Below are 22,059 nucleotides of genomic sequence, written 5' to 3'. Positions count from 1 at the left end.
ATTTGAATTCAGGGACAGCTCTTTATTGTAAAGAGCAGCAATAAATTTAAGAACACACAATATTTTAACCATTATAGATGAATGTATGAAATGATGTAGTTGGCAGTCAATTCTGAGTTTCAAATATTTCCATTTTCTTATCAGCTGAATTCCAAGATCAGCCAAGTCCTCCACTTGATCAGAATCAAGAATCTGACTACTGAGAAAGTGCACAGAGCATTTTATTACTCGAGTGAAGCACATGATTTAATCTCTTCATGGTGCACATTCATCACCACCGGGGAAGGAGGACGGATGGTAGGAGCACTCTCCAGAATGCTTCACTTCTGCTGTCAAGTCGCAGCATATTCTGCTTTACCAAGATACTTAGCTCTTAATAAATGCCTAATAAGAGCAAAATCAGTCCTGTTATTACAGTTAATGGTTTTTGTTGATGCCAGTGGAGAGCAGGAATATGATTTTAATTTCATGTTGAAAAATTCCCAACTGAAATGAATGCTGGCTGCCCTGCAGCAATCACAAAGGCACAGCATCCTTCCCTCCAAGGTGTCCTGGTGCAGGCACACTTGGGTACCAGACAGTGCAGGTTAAATAACCAGCAGTGCTTAGAGAAAAAAATGGCACAGGTTGCTCATTGTCTGGATAATTCTAACTGGGTTTTTATATGTCAGAAAACAGATCAACCACAGAATTGGTTTTGTAAATGACCTTGTAACTCTTTCCTGAATATCTTCATTCATATTCAGCCACGAGTTGCCCAGTGCCTGCCTCTAATTTGTTGGGAAGAGCCAACAAAATGTTTAGGGCTCTTCAGAAACTTAAGGCAAGAGAATGCTGAAGTACAATATGGCTTTCAATGCAAAGGAAAAATAATTTATCATTGTAAAGAGGAGAACTGAAGCACAAAATTCATCAGTAAATTCTCCCCCCTCACATCACAAATGAAATCACCTGACAGCAAGGTTACTGAGATCAAACTTTCTCCTCTGCATCACCTTTCATGCCCACATGTCCATCTGCTAAACCTGGAGCTGGTGTGTGCACCATCTGTGCTTAGCACAAGAGGGAACTGAGACTCCCAGGTTTTACAGAAGATTATAAACCTAACACAGGGACAGACCCTACTGTGCCCAAGGAAAGAGCCTCCATGGTTTATGCTCCCACTGTCAATCACCATATCTCCTACCAGAGGCAGGGAATTAATCTTAAATTCTTTTTGCATAGTTTTTCCAATCCTTTTGTACAGTTACTCCACTCATATTCAGTTGTGGAATTATTTAGTGTTTGCAGACCTCTGTTAAACTAATTTATTCACACCTAACATCCCACTGTTTTCTCCTGAGATTATTTGGTCCAATGCATCTTGCTGCTATTGCTGTTGGTTTATTGTCAACTCAGGTTTATAGGTACAGCAATTGATTAGTCTTACCTCTTCTCTGTTTTTCGTGCCCTAATTTTCAATTAATGCCTATTCATTCGTGCTTTTTCTCCATTAAAACTCCATAGTTTTTTTTTTTTTTGGTGGTGTTTTTTGGCTCGCCATAAAGAAGGCTCTGCTTTTTACATGTCAGACAGGCCTGATTCTGTATTACTTCTGGCAGCAATAACTAAGCATGTGACAGTGCCTTTGTGTGACTGATGGATGTTGTGTGACACAGGTACGAGGCAGAAGTGAAAGGGGAAGGAAACAGAAATATTGGTCCTCTCTGTTTAATGCCTACACATAACAGAGTCATAGAACAGAAAGAGTGGACCCCTGCACCTAACCACCATGATCTCTGGCAGAAGCTTAAGTTCAGATCTGCCATTCATTTACCCTGCTCCCACTCCTGTTTAATTGTAATCCTAGATTATGTGCAGCACACTTGCCTGAATAATATGTGGAGAACAAAAGCTAATGAAAGCTAGAGGAGAAAAAAAACAGTGTTGGGAAAAAAAACCCGAACCTGCGCAAACCATCTGTTTAGGAAAATTTAAATAAATAAATGCCAAAATGGCTCAGTTCCATAGTCAAATGGATATATGTTAACTAGACTTCAGCACTTGCTCATGCTTCTCATGGCAACAAATGTTAGGTAACATGATGTATTTTTTGTTTTCTGACACTGACCTCTGGGGCAGTTAAATGACACAGTACTCTCCCCAGGCTAAGGATACTTCTGGACAGTCACTGTGCCTAAACTGGTGCAGAGCAACTTTTTCAATGATAGAGCAATCTTACTTTGAATCTGACCTGTTAAATTTATTCAAGACAAAATGTAAAAACACATTTTGTGCAGAAAAATATTCATTGCTGGGTGGTGAAAGGAAAGAGGTCTAAAAGCTCTTCTGACAGGTCAGCAGATGGAGTGGGGACACTCTGAGCCAGGGCTGTGCTGCATTCTCACACAGTAACTGAGAGGGACAGCTACATGATAGATGCCTTGGCTGAGCATCAAGATGAGCTGTTGCTCTCCCACAAGATCAACAAGAGACCATCATGCATTCTCTGACAGTGGAAGCTGCATGATCAAAATGCAGTTTAAGATGTTAATCAGAAAATGGAACAATAAACCAAAGCGCATCAGTTCCTTTCACTCTTGCTGCCTCTGCAGCCTACAAGAGTTTTGCCACTGATTTCAAAGAGAGCAAAGCCAGGTAATTATAATGCTTGTGGCTTACAAAGCCCTCTACCTTGATGAACAAAACTCCTCAAAGTGAGGCACTTCAGGGACTTCTTTAGAGTCTCTTTCTGTGAAAGAATATATTTTATAGCACGGGAACATTTTCTATTAAGAAAAGAAACAAACAAAAAACAACAAAAACCAAAAGCATGAACATGAAAGCATCAAAAACAAACATTTCAAGGACCTGAAATAATTTTGTAGTAGCCTGTAAAGCTCCTTGACAGCAAAACCAGGGAAATTGCCTCTTTTAAACAATAGCATTATGTTATAAATAGCCTTGCAGTAAAAAAGTGAGCCAAAGATGAAAAAAGACTTCTTAAAAATTTCTAGTTCAATTATTATTATTCTACAAATAGGTAAGAGCAGCCTTTAAGTAGAAAAGATTCTTCAGGTTAAGAATAAGTCTCATTTTTGACTTGAACAGAAACTAAAGCGATTCCTAAAGTTAACTGTGATCTTAAGCCCTGCCTTAAATTCATGGCTAATGAAGCACTGTCTGTTTAATGATTTTTTTTTTTTTCTGGTTCTGCCCCAAATCCACTTTGATGTATACAGGCACTTCTGTTTCAGCATGGACATTAGGCATAACACTGGGACATTCTCAAATGTTACAAAAAAGCTTAGGGCTATTGATAACACAGGTACACCTGTAACATAGGTAAACCTGGCTTTACTAATGTGAGGATATTTAGAGAAAAAATTACTGAAAATAGGGGCAAAACAGTGCTGTTGGAAGCACAGTGAGATCCTGTGCTTGCATTTTGCCAGTCTCAGACAAAGGTAAAAACCAGTTTTGAGATTGTAAGTCTAAGAAAATCAGCAAGTGGTTTTATTTAAATTCTACATCTACATAGTGAATTTGAACATTCTCTCTCCCCAGGGACTACAGCAATATGATATTCCCCGAATTTTCCTCTTTTGCCAAGTAAGAAGAGATGAGAGAGCAAAGACTGAATGGAGCTACAGTAAAATTTAGAACAGGTGACCAAGAGACCCAAAATTCAGCACCTGAGAGTGCCAACACAGGGATTTAATGATGCAGCAATTTTCACCACAGACTCAGTTTCATTTCCAGAAGGGTGATGTGTTGCCCCAAGTAGGAAACAAATCCCTGCAAAAATCTAGCATTCTTGTGGTGTACTTCTCATATTTTCTACTCCTTTGTGTCCAACATCAAATAACTTTGAATATCCAGGTCTTTGAAAAAAATAAATTAAATCTCTGAGAATTTATCTGGATAATACACACACTTAGAACTGAAAAAACTGCCAGCTGGAGTGATTTCACTGGAAGGCTGGATTTAGGACTGAATTTATAAAGGAACTCAAGTGAAGACAGCAGAGCAATTTCCAGGTTCAATGCCATATTGTATGTGGATACATCAAAATCCTTCATTAGCTATAAAATATACGTCAGAATAATCTGTGCAAATCACAGCCCCAGTAGAAAGGGATGAAGTGTGGGTAAGTGTTCGTAAATCAGATGTAGAAATGAAAATTAAAATTGTAAATTTTGACCTGGCATGTCCTGGATTTACAAAAGCTATCAAAATACAGGTATCTCTCTTCATTGGGCTGGTTTAGCTGTGTACCTTTAAAGGCAGCAAGAAATGATGTAAGTAAATTTCTGTTTAGGATTTACTTCAATTAATATAGCAACCTCTATAGCTACATACTTATATTTGTAATTTACTACAAAATTCCTTAATTTCTCATTACTAGAAGCATGAATGTGAAAATAAATATTAATATCCCAAAAAGAGTTTCAGACCGGATGTAATGAGTCCTGTGGAGCTATTAAGTCTCATCATTTCCATAAATTCAGTCTCCATGCAATGAGCACTTTATGAAAGGGCATTTAATTGCCTGATAAGATATAGTGGCTCCTCTGCACCAATAATAAAGTCAATAATCTGCATTTTTTAAACCTCTCTAAATATCCACTGATGTAATAAGTTGTTGCAGTACTAGAGTCCTCCAGGCTCACTGGACCACTAATATAAAATGTTTGAAGCCATTAAATATACATTTAACATGATAGAATTTTATGAGTCTATTGGAGGTCAATGCTGTAAAATTATACCTCTAAAAATCCTCCTCAGAAAGTAATTTATAGCATAAAATATGTTTATTAAAAGTCCCTGACTACAGATTTATGTGATTTTATGTGAAGACTGCAATTGAATATGCTTGGGGACCAGTCCTGAGAACACTTTCCATGAAGTTCAGAGCTTATTACCCTACATAATCCCTCCTGGAGTTAATTGAAATACTCCCAAGAGTAAAGTTACTCATAGTCAAAGAGTATTTGTAGCTTCATGCCCTTAAACTTGTTTCCACAGCTCTCCCTCTGATTCACTGTGTGATCTAGCAAGTCATTAGATTAGCAGGGCTTATCTGAGAGAGGGAATCATTTAATGGATAAAAAGTAAGATAAAGTGTATGTTTGCAATGCACTGAGGTGCACAGCACTATTGCTGCTAATTGTTACTATTTTTGCAGCTCCAGTTTTAGTAATCAACTATGACAGTGGTAGTGACCAACTAAAAAGAAAGAAAAATGTTCTCAGATCAAATAGGATAGTGAAATATCTTTGGATCACACCTCAAAAAAAAAAAAAATTCCTCCCAACCTATGCCCTCAACACCTTTCTAAGTGGCAAAAAAAAATTAGTTATGCAAGGCTATTTCTATAATATTTTCAGTGCAATACAATATTTATGAAAAAGTGTTGCATTTATGCTGAAAATAGTCACAAAAATTCTCCACCCCTCTATATATTCCTGTAAAAATGTCCCAAAAGTCCCTCCTTGTGTGCCACTGGAGCAGTTGGTTATTACAGCACACAGCAAAGAGCAAAAGCCATAAATGAACTGCTTAATAGTGTTTTTGTTTATGTGCTTGTATAAAGGTGGGAAGGAAACGGATAATTTTTAAGATAATTAAGGATGCAGCTTGGAGCGTGTACTAAGGAACTGAAACATTCTCCTCACCAAGGGATGGGAGAAAGTTGACCTCACAGTAAACTGATGAAGAGTTTATCATCAGCTAATTTTGCAAGCTGGTTAAGGAGGTGCAGTTTGGCACCCAGGCAGGGCACGGTTCCACCTGGTGATGTGGAACATCACTGTAAAAATTTTCGGAAGGATAACCAACACTCCTCATGCTTATCTCCTCATCTGCCTTCCACTGGTGGCTCAAGAAAATTCCTTAAAGGTGAAGTTTTGGCAAAGAAATAAATTTGGCTGGGTGTCCCCACTGTAACAGCAGAGGATTTACACATCTGTGTAGGATTTCATTCATTCTAAAATCAAATTTTTCTCTCATACAAGAATTTAAGTACTGAGGCCCATCTGCATGGCTTGCCAGCACACTAACATAGATGATATAAGTAATATCAGGATGATAAAGAGATTTTTGAGCTCATTTAAAGCATATACAAACATACACATTTTTCATCTATTTCTCTATATCTTGACCCCTGTTACTATGCTGCGAGTACTTAGGTGTTAACTATTAAAGACCTGCCAAAAAAAAACAAGACAAAAATGCAACAAGCTATCAGTACCTCATACTTTAGTAGCAAGATTTTTACTACTGGAGAAAAGCAGCTGTGAATCTTGCTCATTCTGGACTCCTCACCGTGTATTTATCTACTACATTTTTGGGGGGTTGCCAGTCGCCAGGCAACAACAACAAAAACATCACACTCAGCAAGGTGAAGCTGAGCCAAATCTTGGTTAGAACATGAAAACATGGTTTTGATAACATGGTATTCTCACAAACTTCTGCTGGGGTTTCCTCTCTACATGAATGTGACTTTTCCCCATACGTAGCTTGCAAATAAGAGATTTTGGAAAAATAATGTTGCAGACCTGAAGAGCAGATTTTATTTTAATAAGCAGATTTTATTTTAATACAGACATAACCTTTAGATGTGGTGCTTGGCACAGCTGTGTTGAGCTCAGCTGATTGCCAGCAGGGTCTGGACTCTCCTGCCCTGGCAGTAGAGGTGGGATGTGCATTATCCCTGAAGGAAGTGCTGCCATCTCCAACCTGCACACAGTGACAGCAGCTCTTGGCCCTCCCCTGAGCCTCTCTGACACTGAATTTTATGGAAGGCCCATCTAGTTAATTCCCCCACAAAATCTCCAATCTTTTCTGTATTCATACTTCGTCCTTCCCCTCAAAGCCTTTGGCAAAGTCCTGAGTGGATTCATCATAAAACGTAACACAGTACCACAAGCTAGAAAAGGATTTTCAAAGGATTTGTGCTGTCACCTGATAAAGGATTTGGGAGAGTGTAAGTCTTACCTTATTTATGTAACATGCTGGGCAGGAGGAGCTGGGTTAACACATAGTTCAACATGGCCACATACCATAATGAAATCTTCGCCTTTGGGCAAAGATAAGAACTGAAAGAGGACATTGAGGGATTAAATTGCTCCAGTCACAAGCCAGCATCTATCAGGACTAGGAGTACAGAATTTATTATAACAACCAAAATGTTTTCCAAAAAACCATCACATTTTACTTTCAAGTCAAAGCTAAAATGAAAAATTAATTTGTCAACAATGTAGCAGCAACTGCTTAGGTATAAAGTCATTGCTGTGGATGACAGAAGGGGTTACTGAGCTTATTTAATTCCCAGCATTTACTTATAGTTCTGCTTTGAGGGGTGAAGCTGTAGAGGAGAGGGATTTTGAATTATTGCAGATTTATCGTGTGGTTGTCCAGCACTTAGGATAACCTTGGATCTAACTGTGACTATTGTTAATGACTATACTCAACCCAGCCCTGTGGCCAGGCCTTGGACACCTGGCAGATTTCTGACTGCACATCCAGAACACAGAATGGCACTCCAGAGGACTTGTTAAGGAGGCACTTACTTTAAAGCTGCTATAAATTTTTCCATAAACTCAGTTGTACTCGGTACGTAGAGCTCAGTAGATCCACGTGCAAGAAGGATTGGGCTCTGGTCTTTGGCACATGAGACTTGGAACGTGTTCAGTGCCAGATGTGACTGAGCTTCCTGGGAACTAGATTTACTGTTGTGACTAGGAGGAGAAAAACACAGTAGCAGGGGCTGAAATTCCATCTTTTTTTTCCACCTCTAATCCCTGTCTTATTTTTCAGAAGTGAGAAATCTTATAATGGGAAGGTATTAAATTTATATATTGCATACCTGGCATTACATTATATTAGTTATTTTTGAAATTTATTAATTCTTATATTAAAACTACAAAGCAACATGTACACATAGAAATCTAGGGCACAAAGTCCTTCAAATGTGAGAGTTTTTTTGTTTAACTTTTCTTTTAAACTGTCCCAAATACCCTATCTCTGGGTACCTGAGGAACAAGTGGTCTTGACCCCTGAAGGGATTATACCCTCGAGAAACTGAAAATGGGAACAGGTAGCACCTTCTTTAGTATGGTCATGTTGAAATTCAAAGAAATTCCTCTCAGAGAATTAAATCTCCCTTCAGGAAAAGAAGTGCATCAGTTAGGAGGAACTAAGAGCACCAAAAACAACAGGAGGAAAAAAAAAACAAACTGACAGCACCACAGGGACTGTTGAAATTTCTGAACTCATGCATTTTTTGGTGGCAGATATTGTCTGGCTGTGAAAATAGGGCACAGGAAATAGCACAGTACAACACCAATTGCCTGGCGCTGTGCACTTGCTCCCTGGGTAGGGCTCTTTCATACCTTTCCGGAGCTCTGTACTAATTTTATATACACACTGAGATACCAAGAAACTAAGACATCTGTATTTTGCTGCTGTCTCATATGTTGGCAATGTTGGAACATGGATTTTTGTATTTTTAAATGGTATTTACCACATCTAAAATTTTGCTGGAAGCAAAGCTGGGAATAAAACAAATAGAGGGCATGATTCTTTTTTTACTTGCATTGATAAAACAAAATGTTTCATTACCGTGACTTCAGAAAAGCTGTTAATTCTTTACATTGACATGAAAGGGAAGAGAACTACTATCACAATAATGGGCAGAATCTGTATTGACAACTGGCAAATAAAAGAATTCAGTAGTGCAGGACAATCATATCCACAAAAATTCAGATAAGAATCACAGTAATTTGGAATGTGTCAAGATTTTGCTTTCTTTCACAGCCACAATTTTAGAGCTCAGCAAAGCTGTTGATCAGCACTGATGGCATAGCAGGGACAAAGTCAGCCTTGTTACTTGGGATCTGAGCAAACCTCTGCTCTGGCCACAACTCCTCTGTTCCCTGGGAACAAAGATATTGTCGTGTCGTAGCCTGCTCTGACATAAATTATTATTTACATCAATTTACAATGCAGCAGTTGGTTGCAATTTTTTTTTTTTTTTAAGAAGCAGAACTAGAATGGAAAACATTCTCAACACAGCAGGGTTTTGTCAGGAAATGCCTCTTGCTAAACACAAAATGTTTTGCCTGACATTTCTCTCTTTCTTCCTGGGATTCACACATACCATCAGCTGAATTCCTGACAGGCTGTGGGAGAGCCCAGAACTTCCACACTGTGCAATGCCAGGGGATGAGTTAAACACACTCCCATATTCTCTGAGATGGAGATGACAGATTGAGGTCACCCAAACCACAGGGCCAACCTTCATTCCAGGGACACGAGGACAGAGGGCCACGGACCTTTAACCTTACAGTAGAGTAAGTTCAAAGATACAGATAAAAACACATACAGAAAGTAACTCAAAGTTTACTTTATCACTTCTTAGAGCTTACCAATGAAAACACAGATCACAATGCTTGTGTTATAATGCTCATTTACTGAGTTTTTTATACAGGAAAATCCTCAGTAAACCACAGCAGAGCTAATAAACAGAAAAATAATAATATGTGTAAAAAATGAAGTTGTAGTTTAAGCTTAGTAAAAATGTGCTGAAGTGTCATCCCCCTCTCCAACTCCCATAGCACTTTAAGGGATTTCTTTTTAACAAGTAAGCAATTCTGAAAATGTTCAAATATTCCTTAAACAAAATAATTTTTCTGATATGAAAAAACCCACAACCTTCCTGGGACCTACAACTGAAAAGGATGTCAGTTCTCTACAGCATCTTTTGGGAGTCCTAGGATACTCAGCAGGTGTTTCCCCAGGATCCTGGGAGAGTAAAGACAAGTTGTTAAAAATGAATGCTAAGTCTGCTTTCTATTCTTGTTCTTTACAGCCATGGAAAAGACTTAAACATCTTATTTTGTACCCTAAGAGGTAGGTTTAGTGGTTCTTTTTATTCTCTTTGACCAATTACTGCAGAAATATGTAGCATCAAACTGAGCAAAACCCTCCTCAGCAGCAGTTTTTAGTAGGTGTCACTGCTCCTGATTTTCTCCCTGAGCTGAGCCCCAAACCAGCCTCTCCTTTAGATCTGCCCTTGCCTGAAGGCATCTCCAGCACCCATCCTTTGTGCTTACTCCCTGTAAACAAACAAGTAAACAACTCTGAAGAAAACAAGTTTTCAGTCTGATTTCTGCCGGTGCTTTCCAAGTCGTGCATCCCCAGTGCTGCTGCACCTGAATTCTGTATGTGCATATCCCCGGATGAGCAGTGCAGTGACAAGAAAACACCCAGCTGTAAGCACGGGGGACAGGTGAAAAGCACGGTGTGCTTTGCAGGTTTCCTGCCTGCACTTTGAGATCACACATCCAGGATGGGGCACATCCTGTGGTCAGTGAGAGCTAGCCAGCACAAACAGCCGAAGCCAGTATCAAATTCTGAGAGCCCAACTGATAGAAAAAGTACCAAAGATACATCTTCTGCATTTTAAAATGGTGTATCTCTTCATGGATACTCTACAAAATAAAGCGTTTCGAAGGATCTTTCTTGGGCATGCAATGAAAGGACAAGGGGAAATTGTTTTAACCTGAAAAAGAGTAAATTGAGAATACATATTAGGAAGAAATTCTTTGTGAGAGTGGTGAAGCCCTGGCAGAGACTGCCCAGAGAAGCTGTGGCTGCCCCATCCCTGGAAGTCTCCAAGGACACTTCAGGTTGGACAGGGCTTGGAGCAACCTGGGATAGTGGAAGGTGTCCCCACCCATGGCAGGGAAATTGGGATTAGGTGGTCTTGACTGATCTCATGTTTGCATGATCAAGTTTTAACTTTTAAGCTTAGATATAGAGAGGTAAGGAGCACACAGCTGGTACCATCACTGCATCACTGCTGAGGATATTGTGGTGGTGAAGTACAACACAGGCCAGCTGGAATTGTCCCATTAATTGATCTAAGGGAATCCTAGAGCAAAGCATTTCCCTTGATCTCTTTATCAATCTGTGAAAATACAATCACACTGATACCTCTCTGTAGGTAGGAGTAATTTCAGCAGGTTTTAATCTATTTTTTCCTACTAAACACCCATGAATCATTTGAGAAACTGAGTTCATTCCATAATTAATTCTGATTTATTCAAGAAATTATCTGAAATCAACAGGAATCATTTTTAAGTGATTAGAATGAAGATCAGTGAGACACTGAATAATCAACAACAACCCAAGTTCCATTTCAGCGTGGTAGAAACATTAGCAACCATAAGAAAATGAACCATAATACTAGAAAAATAGGAAAACTTTGGGAACACTAGCACTGGAAAGTCTTAACATGTGGTAAATTCTCCCTTGCACTTCACCAGACTACTTAATTTGAGAAGCTCAGATTATGAATGTATTGGTGCCTGCAATGAATGTTACTCTCAACTCAGAATGTTTTTGCTCTGTAGTTGTATGAGACACTAGTGACTGTCATTGATTTGGCATTAGTCTTGTCCAGCTGAATTTGTTTAACAGATTGCACTGAGCACCGTAAGTACTTGCAAGTAGACATACAGACTTCTTTAAATGCTGACTTGAGCTGGCTCTGCATGAGATAATTGTTACATTGCCTTGCTATATTATTTTCTTGAAATAATTTTCCTGTCAATATAATTCCCAAGTTTTCATGAATAGTTTAATATTAATTTTCCCAGTATCCTTAATTTTACTGTAACGTGTTTACATGCTCATTTATTAGTGAGAGTGACACAGAGATAGAACCCAGTAAGTCTCTTTAACAAAAAGAAATTGGAAATAACATTAAGAAGTAATGGCCAGTGAAGTGTGTAAAACCAAGTCTCTTGAAACGGGCAAAAAAAAAGTGAAGGATGAGACTGTCTCTGTGGCCAGGCCAACATGTGGGTAAGCCTGGATATAATAGGTAGAAATCCCTCACAAAAGCACCTTTCACCTTGCTTGCAATACAAGTGCTTGCCATGAAGGTGAGAAGGGCCTGGAGTGGGAGCAAGAATTGGGGGAATTGATGCAAAGCCCTTGTGGCCAGTTTCAAGAGGCAGTGAGTGGCTGTGGCTCCAACTTTTAGGATACACCAGTGCCTTTTATAGCCACCTGTTTACTCACTGGACTAATAGCTTCTTAAAAGTAAAGCTAAGATTTCTCCAGGTTTCGAGACTATTTTAACTATTTTCTTTATGTTATTGAAAGGTCTCCTTTTTTTTTTTTTTTCTTAGGACAAAGGAAAAGATTACAAGACCATCTATGTTTCTACTGTACTTCTTGCCCTATTTAGATTTAAATCAGGAAATTAAAATAATGATTAAAAAATGCATGTCATGCCTAAAAAGCACAGAATATTATCAAGGGACTACAAAGGCTGATCCAATGGAGGGATGAGCTAAGAAAAGTATCTGGAGAAGTCTAAACTAGCTGTGAATGAAGTTTTCAGAGCAAGGAAATAAGAACAATAAAGTCTCCTTCATGTGTATAAAGTGGAGTGAAGCTGACAAGAGAAGACATTAGACCAGGGCAGGATATTTGAAGGAAGTTAATAAAGGAGGGTAAAACAGCTGCAGAATTTAATGAGGTCCCTGTAGTGTTTGCAAGAGGATCTGGAGTTGGAAAGCAAGCAATAATCAGCACACCTAAGTTTTTCAGAAAGTATTGTGCCTAAAGGCCATCAGGTTTATGTGCAGATTTAATGAAAAAACATACATGCACACACCAGAGGGGCAAAGCACACATCAGATCTCTTCCCACTGACTTCAGTCTCTGCTGAGGGGGAAGTGAGTGAAACTCTCTCAAATATAAAACTCATTCAAACACTGCATGATAAGATGAGATGAAAGAAAGTGAAGACTATGCCTCCTCTTAATTGAATGCACAATTTGTTATTTTTTAAGCAAGTTTCCTTGACTGATTTTTAAAAAAAACAACTTTTTTAGAAAGTTCTAATACTTTGAAGAAAATTATTTGGAGTGTTAGAAGAAGAACAGACTTTGTTATTAATGATGTTTCTTGCTGTGTCTGGGCTTAACCTTCCAGGTTCACCCTCAGAAATCAGGCTCAGGAAGAGGAACCCAAGGCTCCTGCAAGCTGTGCTGCCATAGATGGAACTGCAGCTCTCCAGAAGCCCCAGGACTTCCTCTCCAGGGCCACAAGAATTCTCAGGAGCTGGGAGGAGCTGGACAGGTGAGCTGGATAAAGGATTGCTCTCTCAGGCAGAGCTTAATTAAAGGGGCAGACTGCTGAAAAATACTTAGATTCATAGGAATTCCAAGGCTTTGTCTGACAAAGTAAAAGCCACCAAAATATCTCTGTCTAGCTTTAATAGGCAATCCATTTCCTCATATCTTAATACTACTACAGTTACTAAGCCAACACCACATATTATGAATAAATACCTGTATTCAGAGTCCCTGAAATCGATGAACTTTCATTGACAACTGTGGGCTTTAGATTACAAACCCTTGAGAAGACATTACCTATTTCAATTGACCTCTTATTATGCAGTTAAAAGCAACCAGAGATAAGACATTTTTGGAGCTGACAAAAAGCCTCCAGAGCAGTGGTTCTCAAAATCAGAGTTGCAGCCTCAAGTTGGGGGTATGAAGAGTTTTTGCTGCAGACTCACAACACACTCTACAAACTTAAGATCTCATTGTAAAAGCAATTACTTCTAGCTCTTCTGGCTGCAAAGATAACCTTCTGAATGTAAATATCTGAAGCAGTTTGGTTTATTTAATATAGTATTAGAGGGAATACCCAGTTCACGATGCTTTCAACAAGCATAGGGGTTTCTTTGTATTCCGGTGATATAAATAGTAATAATAAAAAATTGCAAGTGTTAAATATAGGTACTAACTAACCAATCAGGTTAGTGTGTTTCTGTTGTTGGCACAGCACCAAAGTTTCTGACACGACTCAGAGCACAGATAGGCTGTGAAAGATTACATGATGGGAATGCCTTGAATTTAGGTTTGTCAAAAGACAATTGACTAAATTTCAAAATCAGTGTTAGAAAAGCTTTGATAGGGAAGATGAGATCCTGATACTGAAGTTGTGATGCAAAAGATCACTAAGGTAGCCACAGAGGTGTTTTCCAGGATGTTGGGGCTGACTGAAGATGGAAGGTTAAAAAACCACAAACAACTTAATCCTTCACTAAGATCAAGCCTGGGTTCATCTGTGAATATCCTGCTCCCCAGGATAAAGTTTCACTGCACATAGGAAGATATCCTTTTAGGTGACTGGTAATATACTTCAAGGACTCAACTGCATAAGCACAGATCAGTCCATATAGCTGTAAAAAAAAGAACTAGAATTCCAATTTAAAAGCCCTGGCCTTGTACAAAGGTATCGGATGATCCAGTTCTTGTTTTCACAGTAGAGAATTTTTCCTTTTTTTTTCCTTCTTCTTTTTTTTTAGAAAAATACAAAATACCTGAATTCTCAGTAATGCAATGGAAATTCATACACAGAATCTAATGTTTTCAGAGGTTTAGACTTTCCTCTGCTGCAGTTCAAAACACTTGTTGCTTAGAAGATCATTGTTCCCTGGCTTGCAGGGTTCTCATTTACATAGAAATGGAAATGGCAATAAAAGGGAATAAGAGGTGAATTTCTGAGGAAAAGACATTCTACAGGAAAAAGAAGAGAAAAATATATGGAGAAACAAGCAGACTAAATCAGTGTCCAAAGCACTGAATAACACACTCAGATTTCAGTACTTCACATCAGTCAAGCACTTGGTCTAACATCACTGAACTAAGCTGTTGTCATAAAACATAAAAAAGAATTTAAGAGGACTTACGGAGAGCTGTAAAGAAACAAGGGGAGTAGAGACAAACACTTCTGAGAAAAGGGAATGAACCTGATGAGCAAGTGGCTTTATCCTGTTCTGTAGATTTTCCAAGACTAAATCTATTTAAGGAATAAAATTATTGCAAATCTGTCCCTACAGTTACTATAGTGATAATGAAAACCATTAAAATGAATATTTGATAAATGAATAAATGAATAAAAATGAAGGGAATAAATGAATGGTAAATTCATATCAATACTAAATGGTGAAAATTAAATGAATAAATCCACTGTGCTTCAGTTTCTTAGTGCTCTATACAGATCAAATTCCTCTTAAATGTCATCTTGAAAGGAGTTTACATTGCACCACAAGGATCTATGTACTGGGGGCTGCCAGGATAATGGAAAATAAACATCTGCATGTGTGACATTGCTTGGTTTCTTTAGCACACACCAAAAGTGACAATTTAGTTCTTAGTTACATTTCATAGTCAGTGCAGCCCGTGGCTGTTGCAGAGGCAGCAGTATCTCGATTTTTTTCCTGAGCTATTTATTCCTCTTACAGCAACTATGCCTTTCCCATACTTACATTTATTAAACACTGATATTCTTAGCATTGTACAAGACCCAAATATCAGAATGTTCAGCAACACTTAGTCTCGAAGTCTAAGAGGACGATTAGAGTTGAAGACAGGGATGTAGGAGGATGGTTCAACACAGCAGAAAGTCTCCAAAGAAAGAGAAGAAAGGAAGAATTAACAGAGCAAATACTGCATCTACAAGGGAATAAATATTCCAGAGCTATATGAATTGCAGACAGAAGGAAAGGAATAAATAGACAGGGTTTGGGGGAAAAGTGAAAGATAGAATGACATGGTCAGGAAAAAAAAAAAAAAAGAAAAAGAAATATTTGTCAGCGGTCAACATAATTAAACCAGAAAAGAGTTTCCTAATTCACAGTGCTATTACTGAAAAGTTTCCTGTCTGGAAGGGCCAACCTCATTCAGCCCAGCTACTGTGGCTGGAATTAGCAACAAGCTGCTACCTGGTCTTTGCTCTTGCCTTGGCATCAATATTTGTGTGCAACTGCCTCCTTCATTCCTCATTTAAACATTTCTAATGTGATCTGCTGCTAAAACAGAAAGCAGAAGTTTGACTAGGGACCTTGTAGAATCTACCAAGAGTAGCTTAATTTTTTGTTGTTGTTGTTGTTGTTTAAAAGAAAAATGCAGCTCAACTCTACTGGGAGTTTTTATCATTTTAGCGGTGGAAAATTAAACTGTCCTTATGCTGTACAAGATGTTCCCCTTCTTCCACTCCCCTGCTGTTAAATTCTGAGTGTTCTGCACAAGCACAGGCCCCAGTAATTGAGGAACATGATAGTCAATACAAATAAAATGCCAAAATATACAGTAGTATATACCCCTGAAGAGATGCAATAAAGAACTGCCTCAGTTCCTTAGGTTTGAGTACCAGGTTTAGTCTATTTTCAAACCAGAATTCCATCTCTTTGTAAACCAAGCAGTGTAAATTCTTCTCCAGAGTCACATAAATCTCAAAATAAAACTGCATATCTGGAACCCTGCTAAAAAGGGTGAAACATAATTCCTGTTTTGTACTGTTGCTGAAAGTTTTAGTTCAATTCTCCTCTCATCCACTGGAGGAAATGCAGTAAGGAAAGATACTCAGAGAACAGTCAAAATCCTCATGTGTTTCTGATTTAAGCACACCCAGCTTTGGGATTAGCTCTGCACAGCTGCTGTCAGTTGGCCAGTAAAGTAATTTTTTCTGAATTAGGTCTCACTGGGGAGTTAAGCTTGTCTTTTTGGCAGCTAAAACCTGCAAACTTAAGTCAGTAACTTGCCTTATGAGGAGATCCTTGAATTTTGGACTTGTGTTTCTCATTCCAGAATGTGTTTCTTTGCCCTGATGCTTCTTTAGCTGAATTTTATAACCCAACAAAAGTCATTTGTCAATTGATAATTCCTTCCTGTTGACATCTTGTGCAGTTTCTATTTCTCAGTTCTGAAATCAATACATATTCTATACATTATAACACACAATTAAAAAAAAACAAATCTCAGCATAAAAGTAACAGAGCAGTCTTACGATGGGTTCATATTTCCTTTTTATGCCACGAAAGAGTCAAGGCCTGCATCCCAGCATCTCCTAGACTTGACGTTTAAAATAAAATTACCAGTCAAAAACAAGATGTTAATTGAAACAGAGCAACTCATAGGATGTTCAAAATCCACTGAATAGGACATTGCTTTCTCCCGTTACCCTTGTTTCCTTCTTCTGCCTCCTAAAGTAGGATATAGCCAGTAAAAACTTCTCCCACAATTCTCACACTTCTCTTGTCTTGGTAAACTTACAGAACTAAGCTTATACTGTATTTCATACCTTTCAGAATGTCTATGAATATTACAGCAGTAGTTTTATTTGATTGGTTACCTTGGCATTGAAGCAATAACTTGGAAAGGCATTTTAATAGTTTTAATTCTCTACACTGCATTAGAACACATTTTTTGCATTATCTTTGCTATCATTCTGTTGTTTGCCAGCCCCCAAACCTGTTGATACACCTCAAACTGTTCAACTCCTTCAGTTAAAGCAAGACTGATTAGCAAAAAATTCTAAAATACGAAGTTGGGTAGGATTGTATTTACTCATTAAATGCCAAAGAGCCATTTTGTGCTCCTCATTCCCTTTCATAGCTATTGACTGAAATGTTGCATCAGTATCAATTATAGGGATTCGAAACGGTGAGAATGGTGGAGAAGCAAAGAATGAGATTTCAGAATCACATCAAACCATAAATACTATCATTCTTACTGTCTAATGTCCCTTAAGCTTTATTTAATGGTTAATTGATTGCTTAAAAATCTTTCAGGTTCATTTAATTTTCAAGAATGTGGCCTTGTTAGTATGTTGGCAGAGCCTTTTTTTTTAACAGCAAAGTTATATATTACGTGGCATGAATGATAAAGCAGTTGTCATGGAGATGTTGCTAAAGCAGGAGCCTATGTGCAGTGTACTTTGAAAACTGAAAGCCTGTGTGTGTGCAAGCACCTTTCCTGAATGCCTTGCAGCTGGTGCTTGGGGCAGCACCTGGATGGTTCCCTGCACCATTCCTGGCTCTGATGCTCTCGCAGTGCTACAGGCAGGTACCTCCTGCTTCACAACTTCCTAGGCAAGAAACTGGAAAGGTTAGTGCTATCCAAAGCCTGCGACGAGGCACGGAACTGAAATATCTTGAACTGTTCTGAAGCTGATGTCTTATCAAGGAAATGTAACTTGACACAGAAATGAAACAGGTCATCTTAAGAGCTGGAGATCTAGGTCTTCTTTTGCTGCTTTGATATATCATTATTAATTAATTTAGCTACAAAGAAGCAGCCACAGAAAAGCAATGTTAACGAACCAGTGCCTGCAATCTGGTGGTTCAAGATTTGCTTACCTCTGTAAGATTTTGGTAAGTAGGTTACAGAACTGTTTCCCTCTGTTTGCACAGCTGTGGAATGGGGACATTTATGCCTAATTATCTTTATAAGCTGCTTTAGAGCTTTCAAGATTGAAAACACCATTTGAATGTTAGGAAAAAAAATCACTTCTATCTCATAAGTTTTTCAAAAGTTTATATTCACCTGTCTCTCTTAAGAGTTGTACTTTTTTTTATGTCTGTACAATGACAACAATCTTAAGCAACTTTTATTCTTGAAATATCACATTCCATTCTTGAGAATCAGTTTGACAATGTTTTTGCTTGCATGTTACCAAACAGCAAAATCTGGCATGTAGACTTGTTCTGTAGGACAAGTAGTTCTGGAGGAAGGTTTGCAGTATTACAGAAACTCATAACAGATCTTGCTATCATTTGTGGTAGTGCCTGCAGAAGATTCTCGGTTTTCTGACAGGGAAAGCAAGATACAGCCTTACTTAAAATTGCTAAGTAGATTGCACATTAAGCATCGAGTTCACTCTTTCATATTTTCATAAATATGTAGAAAATCATGATGCCTTGCAAAATGAAACTTAAGAGACCAGTTCATTAAAAAATTATATGCTCCATTTACTCTGGCCTCCTATGTACTTTATTTTTTATTAACTCACTTATCCTTTTTTATACAGGAGACCATGTATCTAATCTGCACCCCAGAGGGGTGGGAAGCAGGATGGGGGGAGTTAGCCAAAAGAGGTATTTGCATTTCCAGCACAGGAAGCACATTCAGAAATTCATCCCACATTAGAAAAGAAATGAACCACACAGAGTTCTGTTGGATTTTTGCTGTTCTGATTATTGATTTCAGCCTACGTGAATTAAAAGAAACCACAACCCCCTCCTGAAAAAAAAAAAAAAAAGAGTAAAAAGGGGACAGTCCTTCTAAATGGCTTTTGTGGACAGCAACAGAGAATTTACACACCCCAATACATTTTACTGATAGGTTTACTACTTTTAGAGAGAAGATAAAAATACAATTAAACATTAAACAAGATGAGGTTAATCAACTTTTTTTCTCTGGCAAAAAGCAGATTAAGTTACAAATGGAGCTGTTGAGGAAGGAAACACAATATAAACTAATGAAATGCTGTCAATTTACCACTAAGGATGAAGAAGGAAAAGCCAACAGATACTGTTGGAAAATAGCTTTTTTTTTTTTTTCAAATCTAATTTCTCATACTACAAAATGATACTTGGAAATAATTGGTGATCTTTCTATGCTTTATCATTCACAAATATACCCAAAAATAATCCTCATGGCAAACTATGATGTCATGTTATCCACATCTAGTTGCAATTTGGAGGGCATGATTTCGTTTTCATATTGAAATGACCTGGAGTTTAAGATTAGGAAGGAGCACTGCATGTTAGAACACCTGAGCTTTAATCCTAAAAATGGGACAAAACTTATTTCAGTGATCTTAAATGAAGTTTAATGTCCCCAGTTTGGCCTTACTGTTTGCTGACTTCACAAGATGTTGAGATCTCCATCTGCCAAAATCAATAAGAACAGTACCTCTCCCTTCTCTCCCCTGCTCCTAATGAAAACCAACAGACTGGCTCAGAACTGTCAGGAAGCTCAGTAGCAACTTCATGTGCTCTGCAATATTTAGTCTCAAACTGAAGGGTAGCCACAGAATACTAAAGTATATCTTTATTAGAAGATACTGAACTTTAATGCCCCAGTGCAATTTTTGTGTTCAGCCTTAGACATTGGTTACAATTTCATTGCACATCTATAATGGAAATTTTGTTCTCTAGGTGTGAGAGCAAGAGCTGAATGAAATCAGAGAGAGACAGGAAACTCTGTCACTTGATGAGCCCTGATAATTAGCACAGTTTTAGCTGTTGGATTGCCATGGACCCTCCTGATAGCAAAGCAGGAGTGACACCAGCTTCCATAAATTACATTTCATGCCTCATGCAGATTAGAATGCAATACTCTGGAATTACTGTTAGGAGCTAAGTAAATTTTTAAGCAAAGCTAATCACTGAGGGTGGGCCCTACTCTTCATCCTGCAAGGCCCTGTTTGTTCCCCCTGTGTCACTTCCAAAGGATGTGTACAAAACTGGAAAAACAATAAAGTTATTCCTACCATGGGATCGTGAGAGTGAATCATGGTCCTTGCTCCTATTGTGCAGCAGAAAATGGGAGTGTGGGAATGTGCAGAGACATTCAAGTAATCATTAATCCTTTTCTACTTGTCAATCAAAAATGTTGTACTCTTGGGGTGAGAATATGTTTGGCTGAGAACAAGCTTTTAGTAAAATAGATTTGGCAGATGCATATTTGCAGATGCTCATGAAAGATGAATCATGACATTTCCTGACAACAAACACACTAAAATGTCTGTTTTGCTACTTTCTTTCCCTTTGGGTATTGCATCAGCAATACATACTGTATATGTATGTGTTTGTAAATAAATCAATTATGCACTAACAAAGAAAATTCCTTGCTTTCTACATCAGAACACCGTAACAATATCCTAGCCACAAGAAAACTGGTGAAGACATCTGAAATAACTGAATAGGTTATTTTGGTATGGTTTGATTTGAGTTAGGTTTTTTGGGGTTTGGTTTGGTTTGTTTTGTTTTCTTCCTTACTATTTTCCTTTAAATTAATGGGTCTTGTAAGGAGGGAGACTCTGGCTATTCCACAAAAACCTGTTATTGTAATATCTACCCATTAAAATTCTAGTAAGCCTTTGAAGTTGAATGCTGCTACCTGCACTCTACAAGCTGTGGCCTCCCAGGTGATATGTACAAGAGATCCATCTAGTCTGACCTGTTGCAGACCCAGAGCATCAAATCAATATCAGACTCACAGAGGCCCTCAAAATACAGAGGAACTACTAATGGAACAAAGGTAGAAAAAAATTGTCATCAAAGGCTTCAGTCTTTTAGTAAATTTTATAATACCTTTGTTCACAATTAATGATTTTTCCCTAAAAATAAATTTAGTGGTATTAATTGGTTCTTTAAAATGGGTTTAAGAGAAAATAACAGCAATGCATCATGGTAGTTATTTACTCACAATCATTCTGCTTGAGCACAATACTTACATTTGTCCAAACATTATCTTCCAGGCAGGATCCAGCCTTGGCATGAAGAAATCCACGGCGGCTGTTCCTCTCGACTGCACTGTTCCAGGAATCTTTTATGAGCCATTTTTTCCCCACTTTTACTTTGAAAAGTTCAGCTGCATATTCCAGAGGAAACTGCCCCTGTATTCCCTGTCTCCCCACCCAGATTAGGGACAACTGCTACGGTCACTGGGGGGAGCACACGCTGCCTTGGAAAAATGACAAACCCTTAGTGTGAGCATTGAAAGTGTTTCATCAGCGGAGCTTTAAACAGATTGTGTTTGCTTGCCATCACTCGCTGTTTTTGTATTCAAATAGTCAGGGCAATCACTGTTCTTCGCAGATGCAATCACGCTGCAGTGCAGGATTCTGTTTCTGGCTAAGGGTGTTTATCTGTTATTAAGTATAATATATTGAAAGTCACAGCAGTGCTGATGGGTCAGTGCAGAAACCTTCCATCATGAGTTACCGAGATGCATTTCTTCAAAAAAACTCATAGATGAAATGTTTTCAGCTAGCTGAGGTTAATAAAGATAGGTCCTTCATCATCTCAAGGAATGGAGCCAATAACGAGTAACAGAAATTATATGATAAATCATTCTTTATAAAGCAGGATTCACTATTATTTGCTAAAATGCCTTTCACGGTGGATTTGCATGCTCTTATTTGTTGAATGACAATAGGAAAGCAAGGAAGAAAGGTCACAGAGGATGCAAGGTGGTA

This window comes from Cinclus cinclus, chromosome 10, assembly GCF_963662255.1.
Source record: "Cinclus cinclus chromosome 10, bCinCin1.1, whole genome shotgun sequence".
Classification (NCBI taxonomy): domain Eukaryota; kingdom Metazoa; phylum Chordata; class Aves; order Passeriformes; family Cinclidae; genus Cinclus; species Cinclus cinclus.
The sequence above is the reverse complement of the archived record's forward strand: the minus strand, read 5'-3'. Positions refer to the sequence as shown.